Source organism: Panthera leo, chromosome E2, assembly GCF_018350215.1.
Source record: "Panthera leo isolate Ple1 chromosome E2, P.leo_Ple1_pat1.1, whole genome shotgun sequence".
NCBI classification, from domain to species: domain Eukaryota; kingdom Metazoa; phylum Chordata; class Mammalia; order Carnivora; family Felidae; genus Panthera; species Panthera leo.
Window position 1 is genome coordinate 47,504,524 of NC_056693.1, and position 20,057 is coordinate 47,524,580.

A 20,057-nucleotide genomic window follows, 5' to 3' on the forward strand; every position below is an offset into this window, starting at 1 on the left:
ATAAAAACAAATCTAAAAAAATAAACTCATTGAAGGAGTACCTAATCTAGCTGTCAGCTGATAAATCACTAAAACTAATTTTTTTGATGATTTATCACTGTGATTTTTGGCATATACCTTGAAAGGATTGAATGACTGACATTGGTATAACAAAACTCTCCATTCCCATCTACATATTTATGTGAACAGTGCTTAAATATATAGAAACAAAGACAAACAATAAAGGCTTATGCTGAACTTTTTCATATTAGCAAGTTGTAATATTTATTCATGAATTCATGAGCAAACAGGGAAAAAAAAGAAAAGCCCCATCCATTCTCTTAAGAGGTCTGTGTTTTCAACAATTTTTTTCTTTCTTTTAACAATTTATTTTCTTTTTATGTGTTTAATAATTGTTCATATTACTTATCAAGGTTTGTAATGTTTATGTTGTTTTGATCAATTGTATACTAATACCAACTATAACAACCCAATCCAGAAGAAATTTTTAATATTTGGAGACTTTGGTATCAGGGGAAAAACCTTTATTTATTTTAATTTTATTTTTAAGTTGTTACAGCAAATACTTGGCATACAGGAAGAGACAAGCGATACGCACTCAAAGACTCAGAAAAAACTTTCTTTCACACCAGTGCTGTCCCAGCAGAGTCCTCTCCAAAGGCTGAGCCCCCCAGCCCTAGCGCTAGCCTACTTTTATGCCTGACCAGCTTTCAGGTACTTGGAAATTTTCCATCGGCTGCACAGGTGGGCGAGATTGCAGGGGCTCAAGGAAAAAAAGACAGGGGAGGTGGTGCTGGTACTTATCAGTTGTGCTATGTGGGCAGTCGGCTGATCAAGAGGCAAGCAAAATTATAGAAGCCAAAAGCATGCAAGGGAAGTATCCGGCTTGGACATCTGGCTGGCTCTTTTTTATCTGCTTTTGTCTGCTTTCCTTTTCATTCTCCCCTCTTGATTCTCAAGCTGCTGTAGCAACCTTAGAGAAAATCTGTTTGTGGGAGCCAGGGAACTCATTGCTGCCATGGGAGGAGGGGCGAAGACTGTTCTGGCTTTTTCCTGCTGTGCAGGGACATCGAAGGGAGGAATGTGACAGCTAGGGTTCTTCGCCATCCAAAAGAGTTAGCCACAGCTAGAATGGCCCAACTGAAGCATCATCTGGAGTTTTATAGCTTCTAGGCAACAGGAAACAAATCTGGTTAGCATATTAATACAAGGACCAAACAGGAGGGCTATGAAAAACATTAGGAGAGGACCAGCAAAAGGGAGGAGCCAAGATGCCCAATTTTATATGTTGTTCCAAGAGTTCCCTGAGTCTGCTAATTTCTGCCTCCGTTTGTTAATTTGTTCCCTAACCCAGTGGTGTAAGGTGGTTACGGTAGAGGCAAGGGCCCACATCTGTTGCCTTAGGGGTAGATTGCCTATGTTATTTAGATCCCCCCTTATGCCCTTGATAATGGGGAGAGGGCACCCATAAAGGATTTTATAAGAGGAGAACTCCATCTGCTTCTTTAACTTCCCATTTGTAGCTGCAGTCTGTAGGTCTGAAGGTCTGGAAGGTCCCTAATCTCTCCCTGCCTAATGTTAATCCTTTTCCTATTTATTCTTTGCCCTGGAATAGGGCCTGTAACAGCTGTTAGGGAGCAGAGATGATAACCATTCTGGCTTCTTCAAGTTGATAAGGGATGGTGTGGGGGTACAGCAGTTAGAGTCTACCCAAGAGTCAGTCGAGTTGCCCACAGAATGGTTTTACAGGAAGGCTGGCAGGCATGAGGTGGCAAAAACATTAGCAGACACAAAGAGAAAAACACAAAGTAAAGATGATACTGACCAACAAGAGGGCATCTTAAGATAATGTCAAACAATCCAGGAGAGACCCTGATTTTGTCTGAATGTCACCTATCAGTTCTAAAACTCTGTGAGAATTATCGGTTACATTGAAACGATATATGTCAGGGGAACTCTCATAACCCAGGTGATGGAGAAGCAGAGCATTAAGTAATCCATGGTGGCTCTATTCTCCAAGAGTTTGGCCCTAACTTTTTTTTTTTTTTTAAAGCATCTAACGCTTGTGGGGTGTTATTTATAGTTTTACTGAGTATAAGCAGACAGTTTGTCTTATTTCGAGGTGTAAACTTTTCCAAGAGCTGGGAGTCCTACTATAGAAAGAGCCAAGGCAGCCGCTTCCCATTATTACTTTGTAAATTTTTAGGTAAGCTGAACCCAGGTATTATTTCATACAGCTGAACTTTTATTACTTTTTGTGCCTTTTTCATTTTGTAGATGAAGGCCTCTACCCAATTAGTAAAAGTATCAACCCATACCAACAAATGTTGCAACCCCTTTGACCTTGGCATATGAGTGAAATCTAATTGTCCGTCTTCCTCTGGGTAGACTCCAATATCTTAATTGCCTGAGAGAGTAAGTTTGTGGTTGAGAGGATTGTTTCTAAGACAAACTTTACAGGCTGATACTATTTGTTGAAATGTCCTTGACAAATTTTTTTTTCCAGTAAACATCCTTTGGGCCATTTGATAAGTTTTATCCCTCCCTAAATGAAAGGCCTGATGCGGTGCTTTACTGATATTCTCTCTCTGTGAGATAGATAATAGTAATTGGCCCTGCTCTGTTTGTTTGTAACCATTTTAAGGGCCGGAGACAGTGTCCATGAATCATATCTCAGTTCATTTCCTCAGGAAAGTAGGTGGGATTGAGTCTCTCTTAATAATTGATATAGCAAGTGAGCTATTTTCTGAACCCTGATATCCACAGTCTACAATATCCAGTAATTTTTTAAAAAACATGCAATTGTTTATCTGTCCTGGACCTAGTAATGCTACAGTCTCTAATTTAGTTATAATGTCCCTTCCTAGCAAGGGATTAAGGCTCTCTGGCATTATCAGGAAAGAATGAAAAAAAAAATTAGGTTTCCCTATATACATCCCAGGGGCTGAGAGAAAAATTTGGTCAAAAGTTTTCTGGAGATGCCTCTAATTGTTAATGCTGGGTTTGGAAAGTTGGCCAGGAGTGGATAGGAGGACAAAAAAGGTGGCTCCAGGATCAAGAAAGAAATCAACTGGTTTTTTGGTCTTTGGGGTGTTTTTGTTTTTGTTTTTGTTTTCTATATCCAGAGTTCCCGAGGCTCTGGGTTTCCAATAGACAGTTGGTTCCGGGGAGCCACCCTGAAGAGACCCAGACCCCCTCAGTTCCTTTCAGGGACACTGGTTATCTGAGCCCTGTAGATAGAGGTACCCGAGGGCATTCAGGCTTCCAGTGATTGTCTCCACACAAGGGACATGGCTTATGGGGCTTTGACTTCTGTTGTCCCTTCTGAGGGCAGTCTTGTTTCCAGGGCCCTGAAGGGCCACATGAGTGGCATTTGGTGCCAGGACCTCTGGAAGTCTAGTCTGACATAGTACTTAAGGCTGCGACTAAGGCCTTAGATTTTTTTTTTAAGTCTCCTTTCCTGTGTTTTTCTCTTCACCTTGGTTGTAATATACCAAATTGGCAGCTAGTAAGAGCTCCTCTAGGGTGCCTTCTAGGCCAACAGCCAATTTTTGCATTTCCTCTGAATATCTAGGGCTGAATGAGTGACCAATTTGCCCTTTAAAACCATCTCAGCCTTAGGGGTTTCAGGGGAGATAGCCATATATTTAATGAGAGCCTCCCTCAACCTCCCCAGGAAGACCATCGGGCTCTCGTTCTGTGCTTGTAAAATAGTGGCTAATTAAGCATAATTTAAGGGCTTAATCTTAGATTTCTTTATTTTTTAAAAACACAAGCTGCCAGCGATACCATTCCCCAAGGGTATGGTCATAGTCCCAGTTAGGATCTTGGGATGGAATGGCCTGAGCTCCAGGAGGGAGCTGGAAGTTTCCTACAGGACCTCCAGTCCCATGGTTATTAATGAGTTGCTCATCCCCATATCTCTCAGCTGCTGCCTGAACCCCACAGTTTTCTGTCTCATTAAGAGTCTGATTTAACAAAAGCATTATATCTTTCCAGGTCAACTCAAAAACATAATAATATTCAGAAAATCCTCTCTATATACTTACCCGATCAGAAAATTTACCTAGATCTCCTTTTATCTGTCTTAAACCTTGTAATGTAAAAGGTTTCTCCTTCTGGCATTCTAGCTTCTTTCAATGGAAACATGCCTGTTACATTATGGGGAGGACCTAGATAAGGTGGGCAGCAGGGAGCAGAATTGCACTTTTTATATGGATTGAGTACCTGAGAAGGAAGAGGTGGAACACTTTCTTTCCTCCTTCTCTAGGTCTGCTTTGGATACAGGTAAGGGGCCCTTCATTATTTTCCCTCCTGATTGCTGGACTTCAGGAAGGGTTGCCATTAAATCAGGATCTACCTTACATTGCATACATGTATCTCGATTGTTTAAATCTTAAACCAGGGTACTTTTAAAATCCATTCATTTTAAGCTTAGTCCATCCTAACTATATATAAAATTTCTTTTTTTAAAGAACCTCTTACAACTCTCCTTTGGATTCAGATTCTGTTCCAAGCCATTTGTTTCTAAATAAGCAGTCTCATTTCAGACAAAATTATTTTCTTTTACCTTTAACAAAAATGTATTTCCATTTCGTACATCTTTTTTACATATGTACTTTTTATTTACATAGTTGTTTTCTTATTTCCATCAGTCTTAATTACATTTAGCAGAATTTAACTCTTGGAAGTCTTAGTCTCCAGTGAAAACTAAGTAGTAACCAATTGTGAACTGTTACACCAGAATTCCTTAGATGGCAAACTTATGAATCAATTAAGCACAAAGCATGTTTTCCAACAGATCTAAACATCCCGAGTTTCTCTGCAACAAGTCAAAAGCACAAACCTACATCTAGTAATTGGTGCTTTTTTCTCTTATCTCCTTAGATATCCAGTGAATTCAATCCCAATTTATCATGCAAGCAAAACTTTAACGTTTTAGGTTACCAAAGACTTTGAAAGCTATCTTAACAATCACCCATGAAAACTATGAGACAAAGTTAACCATTATTTAAGTCATCCTTTTGCTAACAGATTGGAACAGAGATAACATGAGCTTATTTGACCTTCAGCAAATCTAGGTAGAATAAAAGTGGTTGTGTGTGTGTGTGTGTGTGTGTGTGTGTGTGTGTGTTACTTAATGTTGATAAACAGGTCTATCTGAAACCAACAAACTTAAATTAGCTTAAACATTGAATATGTTTTACTTGGGTCCACTTAAAACAATTTGTTCCCCACAGTTAATTTTTACTTGGACATTGGTGGAGAAATCTGAAGTGGGTGGTCTTCGTTCCTGGGCATCTAGGGTGGGAGGAGGAGCTGATGCCTGAGGCATTGAGGAGCCAGTTATGCAGGCCGCACCCCAGGTGGTGCAGAAACAGGAGGAGGAAGGGAAGGGAAGGCAGAAGAGGCGAGGTGCTAGCAGAAGGTAGAGTAAGAGAATTCTCAGTTTTAAATCTTGTCAGCTCAGAGGAGTGTACTCCAGGTTTGTTTTCTTTTGTTTTGTTTTCCACTAGTGGAATTAGGCAGCCCATGTCAGTCCAGAGAAGACAGGGGATTTCCCGGAAACAAAGGGAGTTTCGGCAGCTGCTTAGGAATATTTCTTAAAGTCCCTGTTCTGAGGTAGACTAACTAGAGACAGTTGGTTCTAACAGTTGGTTTTGAGGAGTCCCCCCCCCCCCCCACTCCATCCTGATACCCTAGATGGGTCCCTCCCAGTGTACTGTGTTGCAGGACAAACACGAAGCAAGAGGTCGTTTTGTCCTCCTGGCCATTCCTCTTGTAGGGATTTAGCCGCCTCTTAGCATTGGCAGGTCAGTATAAACCCCTGACTCTGATCAGGCCTCTGCGGACCTGATTCTGCCTTGAGCCGTATGAGGTCATCAGGGAATCACAGAACAGGACCCACTCAGGCTGGGTAGCCAAAACTATGGAGCATGGGCACTCACACACGCATTCAGACAGATTGCAGACTCCCACCCAGGACTTCCCTGTCCTATATGGCGACTAGGTCACCTGCAAAGTGATCAAGCTTCCCTTCTGCCTCTAGGGCAGGCTTGATTTCTGCTCTGGGTCCCTGGGATCATTTACCTGATTCAGTGGCCCATCCTGGCAGAAATTTCTGATTCCCCCTGGAGTCCATTCAACCGCAATGGTGGCCAACTATTATCTGCTGGTGAGGGTCATGACCCAGTGAAATCACTGGAGGGGCGCCTTCCTTTCCATTGCAGCAGCCTGCGATGAGTGGCCTCTCTGCTGGCCTCCGACAACGGTCGCTCAAGGAGCCAGCGGGGCTGCCGGCTTCCTAGCCAATGCACCAAATGTGTTACAGCAAATACTTGGCACACAGGAAGAGAGAAGCAACACGCGGTCGGAGAATCAGAAATGACGTTTATTTCACACGAGTGCCAGCTCAGTGGAGTCCTCTCCAAAGGCTGAGACCCCAGCCCTGGCACTAGCCTACTTTTATGCCTGGCCAGCTTCCGGGTACTTGGAAACTTTCTATCGCCTGCCCAGGGTGGTATTGCAGGGGCTCAAGGAAAAAAAGGGGGGGCATTTATCGGTTGTGCTACGTGGGCAGTTGGCTGATCAAGAGACAAGCAAGATTACAGAAGCCAAAAGCATGCAAGGGGAGTATCCGGGTTCAGACATCTGGCTGGCTCTAACCCAATGTGGGACTTGAACTTACAACTTGTAAGAGTTGCATGATCTTCCAACTGAACCAGCTAGGCACTCCTGGAAACAAAACAAAAAAAAAAAAACCCAAAAACTTTAAAAATTACACAAAGATAAATATCTGAGAGGAAATGTAATGAAAATATAATTGCAAGGATAAAAAGGAATGATATAAAATAACTGATAAAGAAGAGGTTGTTTGTTCATGTACTTTTAAAAATAGGTGATGGGGGAGGGGGCGCCTAGGTGTCTCAGTCGGTTAAGCGTCCAACTTCGGCTCAGGACATGATCTCCTGGTTGAGGTCATGATCTCAAGGTTTGTGAGCTCCAGCCCTGCATCAGGCTCTCTGCTGTCAGTACAGAGCCTGCTTCCATCCTCTGTTCCCCTCTCTCTTTGCCTCTCCCCAACTTGCTCTCTCTCTCAAGAAAGAAATAAAACATTAAAAAAGAAAATGGGCAACGGGGTATCAGATTAGAGCATTAAGATTACATGGACATATCTAATGTTTGTTTATTTTTGAGAGAGAGACAGAGTATGAGCAGGGGAAGGGCAGAGACAGAGGGAGACACAGAATCGGAAGTGGGGGCTCCAGGCTCTGAGGTGTCAGCAGAGAGCCTGATGGGGGTGGGGTGGGGGTGGCTCCAATTCACTGACCTTGAGATCATGACCCGAGACAAGGTTTAACAGACTGAGCCACCCAGGTGCCCCTATATGGATGCACTTAAAAGAACGACGTAACAGTTTTATTTTCAAATGTTGTTATGATATACCCGAGAGCTGCCGTCTGCACAGCCAGAAGTGCACCAGTACCATATGATATACCTGAAATTACATCCTTTGCAATTCTTTATTCTTACATGCAAAATGTTAAATATTAACTAAAACCATGTAGGGAGATTATTTAGGGTTTTTTTTTCTTTCATGGATTTTTTTACTGAGTAAAATTCACATAACAAAATTAACCATTAACCATATTAAAGCCTACAATTCAGTGGCATTTAGTGTATGTATAATACTGTGCAACCCTCACCTCTATTTCTAAGGATATTTTCATCATCTCAAAAGGAAACTCTGTACCCATTAAGCAAGAACTCCCATTCCCCCACTCCCTGCCCGTTTCCTGGCAACCATAAATTTGTTTCCTGTCTCTGTGGATTTACCTGTTCAGGACGTTGCAAATAAATGGAATCATACAATATGTGATCTTTGGTGTCCGGCTTCTTTTACTAAACATAATGTTTTTGAGGTGTATCAGTACTTCATTCCCTTTCATGGTTGAATGATATTTCATTGTGTATACCACATTGTGCTTATGCATTCATCACCTACTGGACATTTGCCTTGTTTCTGCCTCTTGGCTATTATGAATAATGTTGCTGTGACATGCGTGTACAGCATTTGTTTGAATACTTGTTTCCAGTTATTTCGAGTCTGTACCTAGGAGCAAAATTGCTGATAATTGTCTTTAACTTTCTGAGGAACTGCCAAACTTTCCCACACTGCACCATTTTATGTTTCCAGCAGCCATGTACAAGGTTCCAATTTCTCTGCTTCTTCTGATATGCCCCGATTCGAGAGACCCCCCGAAAACAAACCACCAGAGTCCAGAATCAAAGCCAAGCGGCAAGGGTCGTTTATTGCAGGTTCGAACCCGGTCCTCTGTGCACTCGTTGCCGGTGACGCTAAGAGGCCCCGAGTAAGGATCTTACAGCTTCTTTTATAGACCCGCACAAACAAGTTAGGGACCTTTTTTAGAGGTTACAGAGCTGTTGTTGGTTAACATTTAAATTTGAACGCTCAGCAGAACTCGATTGGTTCCCGCCTTTATTTTAAACCATTCAGCAGAACTTGATTGGTTCCCGCCTTTATGTCAGACTACAACTGGGCACGCCCTGGCTGGTTTCGGGAACGGCAGGGGTGGGGGGGAGGGGGAGATCTTTTCTTTGCAGTTGTGAGTACACCTGGTAATTTTTCTCTTAGTCTCTCACTTCAATATCTCTTGTTATTTTTTTCATTATAAAAAAGTTATGACTAACCTAATGGCTATAAAGTGGTGTCTTTTTGTGGTTTTGATTTGCATTTCCCTAATAACTCATGATGTTGAACATCTTTTCATGTGCTTGTTGGCCATGACTACCTAGTTTTTCCTATTTTTTCATTTTAAGGGGTGTGCAAGCAAAAATGCTGTGTTCCACAGCTGTAGAACGAAGCCACCATATTTCTGAAGATCTTGTCTAATGCCCCTCTGTTCTCCAAGCATTGTGCTATGGCCTCAAGGCTTTGCAACAGTTTGTCTGAGGGACACTTCTCCCATCCGGAGGTACAGGACTAAAAATTAAAAAAACTTCCTCTTCAGTGGGGTGGCTTTGAGAGTCTGTGCAGACTGAAACTACAACTTATAATACCGAATCTTCTTTCTCTGCTACCTGCTAAATTAGCCCTCCTATATTCTGAAGACTTTAAATTTGAATGCCAAAGTTAGCTAGCCCCTTGCACATAGTGAGCTTTTTTCCATGCTTATTTGTTGGTTTGACATGAAGTCAGAAGGGACCTTTAGCTGTGCAAACTGAGGGAGAGTGCTCTCAGAAAGACAGTTCTATGTCAGGCTGGAGGAGAGTGAGGAAATGAGGGTGCATCTGCATTAAGTTGTGCCTAGGCAGGGGGCTGTGAAGGTAACAGGAAAGTCTTGGGGCCCATGTGTCTGCTCTAGGACGTCAGGGAGCTTTATGATTGGCAGTCCCCCCTGGATAGGTTGCTACTTCACTGAGGGCAAGAATAGCATCTTAGTTCTATATCCACATATGTTCCCTAACTCAGAACCTGGAACATAGTAGTTACACACAGGATGTTTACGGGGTTGGATTGTGCACTGGTGATACTCTGTTCCCTGACACATTGAGCCCCCTTGCCTCCTTGATGGGAATTAGGAAGGAGACATCCTGGTTGCTGCTCTTGATTCTCACTTCATTCTGGTCCATCTCAGACTGACATCCTCCAACAGCTCCCCATTACCTCCATTACTGTGTTCCTTAGGGGTCCCAGTGTGAACATAAAATATCACCTGTATCCTTAATCATTATTTCTAGAGTATTCCTTCCACTTCCTTTTTATTTCAGTTACATTGAAGCCACCCATAGGCATGGACATGTTTGAGACCTTAGAATCACATCCAATCTTCTATAGGAGGAAAAGCTCAAGAGACTTCCAAATTTTTTGTTGATAGACCCTTACCCAAGATGTCTGTTAATTTGGGATTGTTCACTGCCCATTGCCTGTAAAGAAGGCTCTTCCAGGCTCCCATGCAAAGGCTATAACCCTGGTTGAGTGTTTGAGAGCCAGGTGGGAGAATGGGCAGGGGGCAGTGGTGGAGCATTGTGATTTTTCTCTGTTCAGTGTATACACTTTCATTCATTTCCTTGTTTTAAATCCACTGCTTAAATCTGACCCTTTGCTATTTTTCCCCCCAGAGAGTAAGTGTATTGTTGCAGGGTTTGGGAGAAGTCTCTGGGCTGTGTATGTGTGGGTAAGACCTGCAGGTCCAATTTCTCCTTGTACATCTGTTCTATGGCTCATCTCTGCCTTGCAAAATACCTGACACCTGATGGCTGATTCCTGAGCCTTTCCACTGGGTGAATCAGCTTGTCCCGTACTATTAACCATGTGTCCTAGCCACCCCTCCCCACCTGGCTCCCATGCAAGGCTTCCCTTTGTCTCTGGTTATCACTTCTCTATCCCTTTCCATCTCCCTCAACAGTGTCAACAGCTCTCCTCTGTTTTCATCCTGTTTCATTCTCATGTCCTTGTAGATTCTCATCCTTTTTGTACTTTTAATGTCATGTTATAGGGTCCAGGAAATGTCTGTGTTCTTTCTGCCTGTATTTCAGAAGCAACGGTTCTTTATGGTTATCAGTCCCACGCAGTGTAATACTCTACAGTGTTAAATGGAATAATGTATCTACATGTCTGGACCTGTGACATGGACAGTATAGAAAGTGAAATGAAAAAAGCAAGTTGCAGGTTCGTATGTATAATGTGAAACTGGTTTCATTAAAAACATTTTCATATTATAATGTATACATATACATATACACATACTATACACACACACACACACACATTCTCCTTAGCATTACCTGAGATAACATAAGTAAATATCAGAATAAATACCTAGAGAGCTACCTGGATGTTTTCATTTGGCAAAAAGACTTAAAAGGGTCTGATTCAGGGACACTTGGGTAGCTCAATCGGTTAAGCATCCAACTTCCACTTGGGTCATGACCTCATGGTTCGTGAGTTCAAGCCCAGCATCAGGCTCTCTGCTCTCAGTGCAGAGCCCTCTCAGATCCTCTGTCTCCCTCTCTCTCTGCCCCTCCCCAATGTATGCACGTGCTCTCTCTCTCTCTCTGTCAAAAATAAACAAACATTAAAAAACAAAGGGATCTGATTTAAAGGTCTAGGCAATCTGGTGAGTCTAAAAATTTCCTTTGGGGACGCTGGAGCCAGGGAGCACCAGTCACATTGTGTTCTTTGTGAACAGAGCCCTGTGGATTTGCACAGCTGTGGTGGCACTTCCTGGTGGTTCCCCCAAAGAAGCCCCTGTCATCCTCCAGGGCAGCAGCTGGAGCAAAGGAGTTGTTACTCCCATGTGTAACTCCTTCTGGGCTGTTCCTGGGATGTGATTGTTTGTCTTAGTTAATGATCCTCCTGAACCACACTAGGGAAGCCAACTCCTAAGTGAGGCCAATAATCAGCAAAATTACATTTGTGGAGATGTACATTCTGGCAAGTTGTGGGAAACCTGCAGTTCCTCACAAAAGCAACTAACTCTTCCTCCTTCCAACCACCTTCAACCCCCAACTCATGATCAAATGGGAAGGTATGGAAACTTGCCAGTTAATACTCAGTGATAAAGGGTTGAAAGGAATTTAGCCACATATTCAAATATTCTCTAGCAACAGGTCTCCCTGTTGAGATTTTCCCCCTCAAACTTTGCTGCTTATTAAAATTACCTGGGAAGGTTTTAAAATTCCCATGCCCGGGCCGAACATGTTACGTAAACAGTTGAATCTTTAACAAGCCTTCTCAATGTTGGCCCTACTGACATTCGGAACTATGTAATATTTTGCTTTGAGAGGCTTTCCTGTGCATTGTGGGATGTTTAGCACTGTCCCTGGGCTCTATGCACTAGAAGCCTACAACAAAAAGACATTTGCAAATCACCCAGTTGAGAATCACTGCCGTAGGAGGTGGGACCCAGACATCTATGTTTTAAAAATCTTCCCAGGTGATTCCAATGTGCAGCCAAGGTTGAGAACCAGTGCCCTGATAGAGTTTCCTTTGGGAAGTGTTCCCTGGTGGAAATTCCTGGGACTTCTGGAGTGGGTTTTTATAAACTGTTATTTAATACTGATTCAGTAAGAATGGATATATTCCAAGCCAGATGAGTAGTTCCACTCATCCTATCTAGTAAGCACCTGTTTCTTTCTATCAAGAGAACTTTGGAAAACAAAGAGGCTGTGAACATCTGGAGAGGCTGGCAAAGCCAGCTGAGCCTGTAACTTATGGAGAACATATATAGAGTGCTGGTTCCGGGGTGGCTCAGTTGGTAGGGCTCCAACTTTGGCTCAGGTCATGATCTTGCGGTTCGTGAGTTCAAACCCTGAGTTGGGCTCTGTGCTGACACTAGCAGCCTGGAGCCTGCTTCAGATTCTGTGTCTGCCTCTCTCCTGCTTGCTCTCTCTCTCTCTCTCTCTCTTTCTCAAAATAAATAAATAAACATTTAAAAAGTTTTAAATGGGGAGAGCAGCCTCCTGGGTTCTCTCACCAAAGGCTGCAGCTTTTAACTAAGGCTGTTGTTAAGTGTCCATTTGTTTTGGAGCATCCAAATCCACCAGTTTGGTACAAGAAACTGGTACACAGAAGTTATCGTTCCCAGTCTTTAATGATTACTGGACTTTGGCAAGAAATATCAGGACAGAATGTATTGTATATGAACTGTAAGAGGATAGTGAGAAGATAGCTCACTTATGTTTAAGTTGTTGTGTTAGTAATTAGTAATTACTAATTAGTAATCAGTAATTTCTATTTAGGATAGTATACTTCATGAGTACATAGGGTCTCATCCTCAGTGAAAAGAGGAAGGGCTTTCCAGATATTAGAAAAACAAGATCTCCCATTTGTGAAGGCTGTCTAGGTAAAGGCAATCACCCTATTCACAGGCTTATTTACCCTTGTACTTATGGAAAGTAACCCAGTCATCTAGGCAGAGTATTTCTCATCCATTTAATGTATTGATGCTTTTAAGAGTATTTTAACCTATTTACATTTATTGTGATAAAATTTGGTCTGATATCTCATCTTAATTTTAATTTTTGATGATTATTTCTGTCCTATTTTGTCCCTTCTGCTATTGGACTCTTTCTTTGCTCTTTTATCATCTTTTGCTATTCTGGAAGATATTTCTCCTATTTTTATTCTACTAGTGGTACGATTAAGATTTAAAACATTCTTAGAAATATTTTAAGTGTAGAAAATTAGAGAGTATCAGAAACATCTATGTACCTCCCCTTAACTTTATCATATGTAAAAATTTTGTCATGACTTGTTCACATGTTTCTAAGAATTAAAGTGTTACAGATGTAATTGAAGTCCCCTGTATTAAATTGCATTTCTCTCTCTGTGGCTCCAGAAGCAGTTTACCATCTGAATATGGTGTTAATTATGCCCATAGATGCTTTTAAAGTTGTTATATATGGTTATTTCCATAAACATCATAACATTATTTTGCATATTTTGAATTCGCATAAATTCAAACTTACTTTTAAAATTCAACATTGTGTAATTGAGATTTAAACACATTGTTTAATTCATTCATTTCCACTAATGTTTAGTATTTCATTTTTGCGGGATAAAGCTATTGACTTAGCCATTGTCTTAATAGTGGACATTTTAAGTTGTTTGGAATTTTTGGTTTTGAAAAACTGATACAGTGAACATTGTTGGACATGTTTCCTCATGCACATGTGAAATTATTTTTCTATGACATACTTAGAATTGCTGGGTCAAAATGTAGGGTGAGGGAAAGTACATTGTAGATGATGGAAAGAACATGTAACTGGCAACAAGGCCTGGTTTATTCTGCTTTGGCCATTTTATTTTTTCAAGATACTATATATTTCCTTTATAACAGCCTCAGCTTGTCGTTGGTTGGTTGAGGTGATTGGACAATGATATTTAATAGTCTTATGATTTTTTGATCCTGTTGATTTTTCGGAAGCAATTCTTTTTTTTTAATTTCATTTTTTATTTTTTAATTTTTTTAATATCAAATTTATTGTCAAATTGGTTTCCATACAACACCCAGTGCTCATCCCAAAAGGTGCCCTCCTCAATACCCATCACCCACCCTCCCCTCCCTCTCACTTATTTCTTAAGTGCAATATTGTTTTCTTTTTCTTAATATAGAACCAAGACTGCAAATGAATTCATAACAACAAAAAATATAGCAAAGGAAGAGATTATGTTCTCTAGTAAACTCCAGAGAGACATTTTCCAGGGAACTACCTTTTTAGAAGACTATGAATCAAAGAGACAATAGGAAATATCCATGGTGGGGAATAAAAGTTTTTTCCAGTAGGCGTGGAGAGGATGAGAGTCTCCACTGGAGAGGTTATTTTAATCAATATACAAACATTTTATCATTTTCAGAGCATTCCCACTAGGGAGAGGTTCTGTGAATGTAAGATACGTGGAAAAGGCATCAGCTTTAATTCAAAACTGATTCAGCACCAAAGAATGTACGAGCAAGTGAGACCCTTCAAATGTATAGAGTGTGAGAAAACCTTTGGATGTAACTCCCACCTTGGCACCATATAAATCCACACTAGAGTTTTGAAGCTATATCAATGTAAGGAAGGTGGCAAAAACCTTTGATATGAGTGCAAAACCAACTTGGCACTAAGCCACACTGTGGAAAAACCCTTCAAATGTGTAGGATGTGGAAAGAATTTCATATATAGTTCTTGCTATATTAGACATAAAGAATCTAAATGGAGAGAAGCCCTATAAATGTAATGAATGTTGGGAAAGCTTTCAATGTCAATGCAAATCCAATCAGGCATCAAAGAAACCATAATGGGGACAAACTTTATTTGTGTGTGGAATATGGGGATGGTTTCAGTTGTAATTCTATCTTCGACATCAAACAAATCTGCATGGGGAAGAGACTATAATGAGTGTGGGAAAGACTTCAAATGTAGCTGCCAATGCAGAAATCATCAGCTTATTCATACTGGAGAGAAGCCATTTCAATGTAAGGAACATGGAAAAGGCTTCAGCCTCAATGCAAAATTAATTCAGCATGAAAAAATCCACAGTGGGGAGAAACCATTAAGTGTGAGAAAGCTCTTAAATGTGTAACTTCACACTTTGCCAGCATCAGGAAATCCACACTGGGAAGACACCTTATGAGTGAAGTGGTTGCAGGAAAGCCTTCAGGTGTATCTTCCAAGTGAGTTAATATCAGAATACCTGTACTTGAGAAGAGCCCTCCACATTGTTAATGCAAAATTAATTGGGCATTCAGGAATCTGCCATGGGAAGAACTTAGAAACTGCTTGTTGTATGAGAAAGGCTTTAAATGTAGTTCTGAAAGTACCTCCCAGTTTGATATGCATCAGAGTATCTACACTGGAGAAAAACTCTACCAATATAAGTGCTACAGGAAAACATTCCATATTGTTAAAGAAAAATTAAATGAGCATGATGATAGGAAGAACCTCTATATGTATGAAGCACGTGAAAGGTTTCAGCTATAGTTGTAATGGTATTATGCATTACAGAGGTGAGAAATCCACTGACTGTAAAACAAGAGTTACATCCAATTTAGACAGCCCAGGGTGTACCCTTGGAAACAAGTTCTAACAATACATCTGAAAGCTTTAGCATTAAAGCAGAATGAATATAGCATCTGACAGTCCATTCCAGGATGAAAGTCTAAAAAAAGACATTAGCTTTATCATATGTAAACATTTTGTCATGACTTGTTCACATGTTTCTAAGAATTAAAGTGTTACAGATGTAAAAAGACATTATTTCTACTTTTAAATCTTTTGTTTTCAATGTGAAATAATTGATATTTCAATTTTCATGTACCCACAATCTAGGTTAAGCAAATATTGGCATTTACCAACATTTCAAAAATATTTCTTTCACAACTAAAGCCTTGTTTCCCCTGCCCTTCTTCTTTCCCCTGTCCTTCTTTCTCCTTCCCTTACCCCTCCTCCCAGTGTAAACACCTATGTTGGGGTTAGTGTGTATCAAATTATCCATAAATATTATATATATTTATAATTTATGTATTTTTTTAAACATGAAAACATTTTGCACTGTGTCCTTTTGTCACGTTTTTTTAAACTCAGCATGATTTTTATGAGATTATCATGTTGAAGCTTCTAGCTCTAGATCATTTTAACTAATGAATATAATTCTCTACAGCCTACTTACCTACTCTTACAATTTCCAGAAGTGCCATAGTGAATATCCTTGTATGTGTTAAACCAACTCAAAGAGGTCTATAGGGAGAAAGCCAAAGCAAAGGGGTCTTCATGTTTAATAGTTGGTAAGTTCAGGGGTGCCTGGGTAGCTCAGTCAGTTAAGTGTCAGACTTCAGCTCAGGCCATCATCTCACAGTTCATGGGTTTGAGTCCCGTGTCAGGATTTGTGCTGATAGCTCAAAGCCTGGAGCATTGCTTCAGATTCTGTGTCTCCCTCTCTCTCTGCCCCTTTCCCGCTCCTGCTCTCTTTCTCTCTCTCTCTCAAAAATAAATAAACGTTAAAAAAATTAAAAGAAAATAATTGTTAAGTTCATTCTACTTCTATAATAGGGGAGTTAGACAATGAAGGTAATAACTCAGTAAGAAATCAGTAGATGTATGGCACAAAAACAGACACTTAGATCAATAGAACAGAATAGAGAACCCAGAAATGGACTCACAAACATATGCCCAACTAAGCTTTGACAAAGCAGGAAAGAATATCCAATGGAATAAAGACAGTCTTTTCAGCAAGTGGTGCTGGGAAAACTGGACAGTGGCATGCAGAAAAGTGAACCTGGACCACTTTCTTACACCATACACAAAAAATAAACTCAAAATGGATGAAAGACCTTAATGTAAGATAGGAAGCCATCAAAATCCTCAAGGACAAAGCAGGCAAAAACCTCTTTGATCTTGACCGCAGCAACTTCTTACTCAACACGTCTCTTGAGACAAGGGAAACAAAAGCAAAAATGAACTATTGGGACCTCATCAGAATAAAAACTTCTGCACAGCGAAGAAACAATCAGCAAAATTAAAAGGTAACTGACAGAATGGGAGAAGATATTTGCAAATGACATATCAGATAAAGGGTTATTATCCAAAATCTATAAAGAACTTATCAAACTCAACACCCAAAGAACAAATAATCCAGTGAAGAAATGGGCAAAAGACATGAATAGACACTTCTGTAAAGAAGACATCCAGATAGCCAATCAACACATGAAAATATGCTCAACATCACTCATCTTCAGGGAAATACAAATCAAAATCACAATGAGATACCACCTCACACCTGTCAGAATGGCTAACATTAACAACTCAGGCAACAACAGATGTTGGCGAGGATGTGGAGAGAGGATCTCTTTTGCCCTGCTGGTGGGAATGCAAACTGGTGCTGCCACTCTGGAAAACAGTATGGAGGTTCCTCAAAAAATTAAAAATAGAACTACCCTATGACCCAGCAATTGCACTACTAGGTATTTATCCAAGGAATACAGGTATGCTATTTCGAAGGGACACATGCAACCCAATGTTTATAGCAGCACAATCCGCAATAGCCAAAGTATGGAAAGAGCCCAAATGTCCATCAATGGATGAATGGATAAAGAAGATGTGGTACACACACACACACACACACACACACACACACACACACAATGGAGTATTACTTGACAATCAAAAAGAATGAAATCTTGCCATTTGCAACTACGTGGATGGAACCAGAGGGTATTATGCTAAGCAAAATTAGTCAGTCAGAGAAAGACAAATATCCTATGACTTCACTCATATGAGGACTTTAAGAGACAAAAGAGATGAACATAAGGGAAGTGAAGCAAAAATGATATAAAAACAGGGAGGAGGACAAAACATAAGAGACTCTTAAATATGGCGAACAAACAGAGGGTTACTGGAGGGGTTCTGGGAGGGGGGAATAGGCTAAATAGGTAAGGGGCATTAAGGAATCTACACCTGAAATCACTGTTGCACCATATGCTAACAAACTTGGATGTAAATTAAAATAATAATAATAAATCAATTAAAAAAAGAAATTAGTAGATGTAGTGTGCTCATTACATATTAAATGAATAAATTCAATTTCCTACAACAAGCATATACTAACAAGTACTTTTTTTTTTTTAATTTTTAACATTTATTCATTTTTGAGAGCGAGAAAGGGCATGAGCAGGAGACAAAGAATCTGAAGCAGGCTCCAGGCTCCAAGCTCCGAGCTAGCTGTCAGCGCAAAGCCCAACACAGCGCTTGAATTCACAGACCACAAGATCATGACCTGAGCTGAAGTCGGACCCTTAACCAACTGAGCCACCCAGGGGCCCCAACAAGTGCTTTTTTGTTTAGCAAGTAGAGCATGCTAAAACAATTTCCCTCAACAAATATGTTTTTAAAAAAAGTTTGCTGTAATCGTATCATAATCTTGTCATCTAAAGTAGGGAGGCAAATATAAAATTTATGTAGTCAGTAGTAGAGCTTTCTCTTTATTAATGGAGGCATTAGACAGAAACCCAAATTCATTATAATAAGACACAGTGTGTGTTTGTCAGAATTTAAGTAAACCAGATTTATTACATGGTTTTAGAAGCTTATAAAATAATTGGGGAGGTTGAAGAAATAAATTTTAGGTAAATTTCTGGGAATGACTCCCACAGCAACACTGCAGGTCTATACCATCAAAGGTCAAAGGTGCTATGATTCCTGCAATAGATTTGAAACTGCCTTCTAGATAACAGTTGGGGGCTTCTGAACCATGCTGCCTCTGTGGTGAACTGCACCACTTGAATCACGGAAGTTAATCCTGCATGAATACATCTATCAGTGGAACCTACCCAGAAACCCAGCCACAAGAATATGGGAGATTTGGTGTTTAGCTTTCCATCTTGTAGTACAGAAAGGCACATCAGAAGAAGGCTGGAAAAGATGTTAAGTGAGCCACTCCACAGTATCTACCACATATAGTATGCATTGATTGAACTCAGACTACACTGGCATCCCATCTGGCTAACGCTTCTCTTTTTAACGCTTCTCTTTTTAATGCCTTTAGGTAAATGGTATGTAATATTTTTAAGTGCTTCTTCAGAAAAACATAGGCATTGATTTCTCAAAAGCATGTATAAGAATGTTCATTCCTTTAAGATTTCTCATTAAATACCCTTTATACTTGTGATTTATGGTATCAACAAAGTTTTGACCAAAACTGAATGAAAGTTTGGGGGCTTATAATTTTTTTTTTTTTTTTTACATATGCCTCCATGTGCTTGTGTGCAAGTTTTTAAGGTTATAGGAATATAACCTACAGGGTCCTAGTGCATATGCATTGTCAATTTTATGTGATATTGCCCAGTTGCTCTCCAAACATCAGTATATTCACATTCTCAAGAACAAACGAGTACCCACTTCCCTATATCTGCATCACTTGTTCTCCTACTTACTATTCTCTCCCTTTGGATCTTTATTAGCTGTATAATGGATATTCTGATTTTGTTCTTCATGTTTCTTCACTTCATTTGTATTTTCCATCTCTTTGTCAAACTGTGCTATAGTGTGTGTCTGTATTGTTCCACTAAAAGTTTCATCAAGTGCATCTCCTGAGGCTCCAAGAACATGAGTAGTTACCAGCTAGAAGCCTGGTTTTATCAGAGCAATAGACTAGGCAGAAGTCTGCCTAGAGTCAAAGTTCCCTTTGTATTGTTACTACATATTTGAATTTGAACTGAATCACAGAGCCTATAGTCGGACCTCATCAGGACCTGCTATTTATCTGTCTATGGAGATGTAGGACTGGAAGCGTTTGCAGATGCTCGAGTGACAATGAGAGATAAATGTCAGGGTCATAATGCAAAGATAGCCAAGAAGCCTCCTACATCACTGTGAGATCTCTGATATTTCATCTTCCTAGGATTCAGTTCCCTCAGTGGTATAATAGATTTGGGGATGAAGAAGGCAAATCTAACATTTTGTTCTTTGTCAAGCCAAGGGCACTAAGACAGAATAAACATTGTCGATTTTGGAGCAGTTTGGGCGCTGATGATGCGTAATAAGAAATTAAG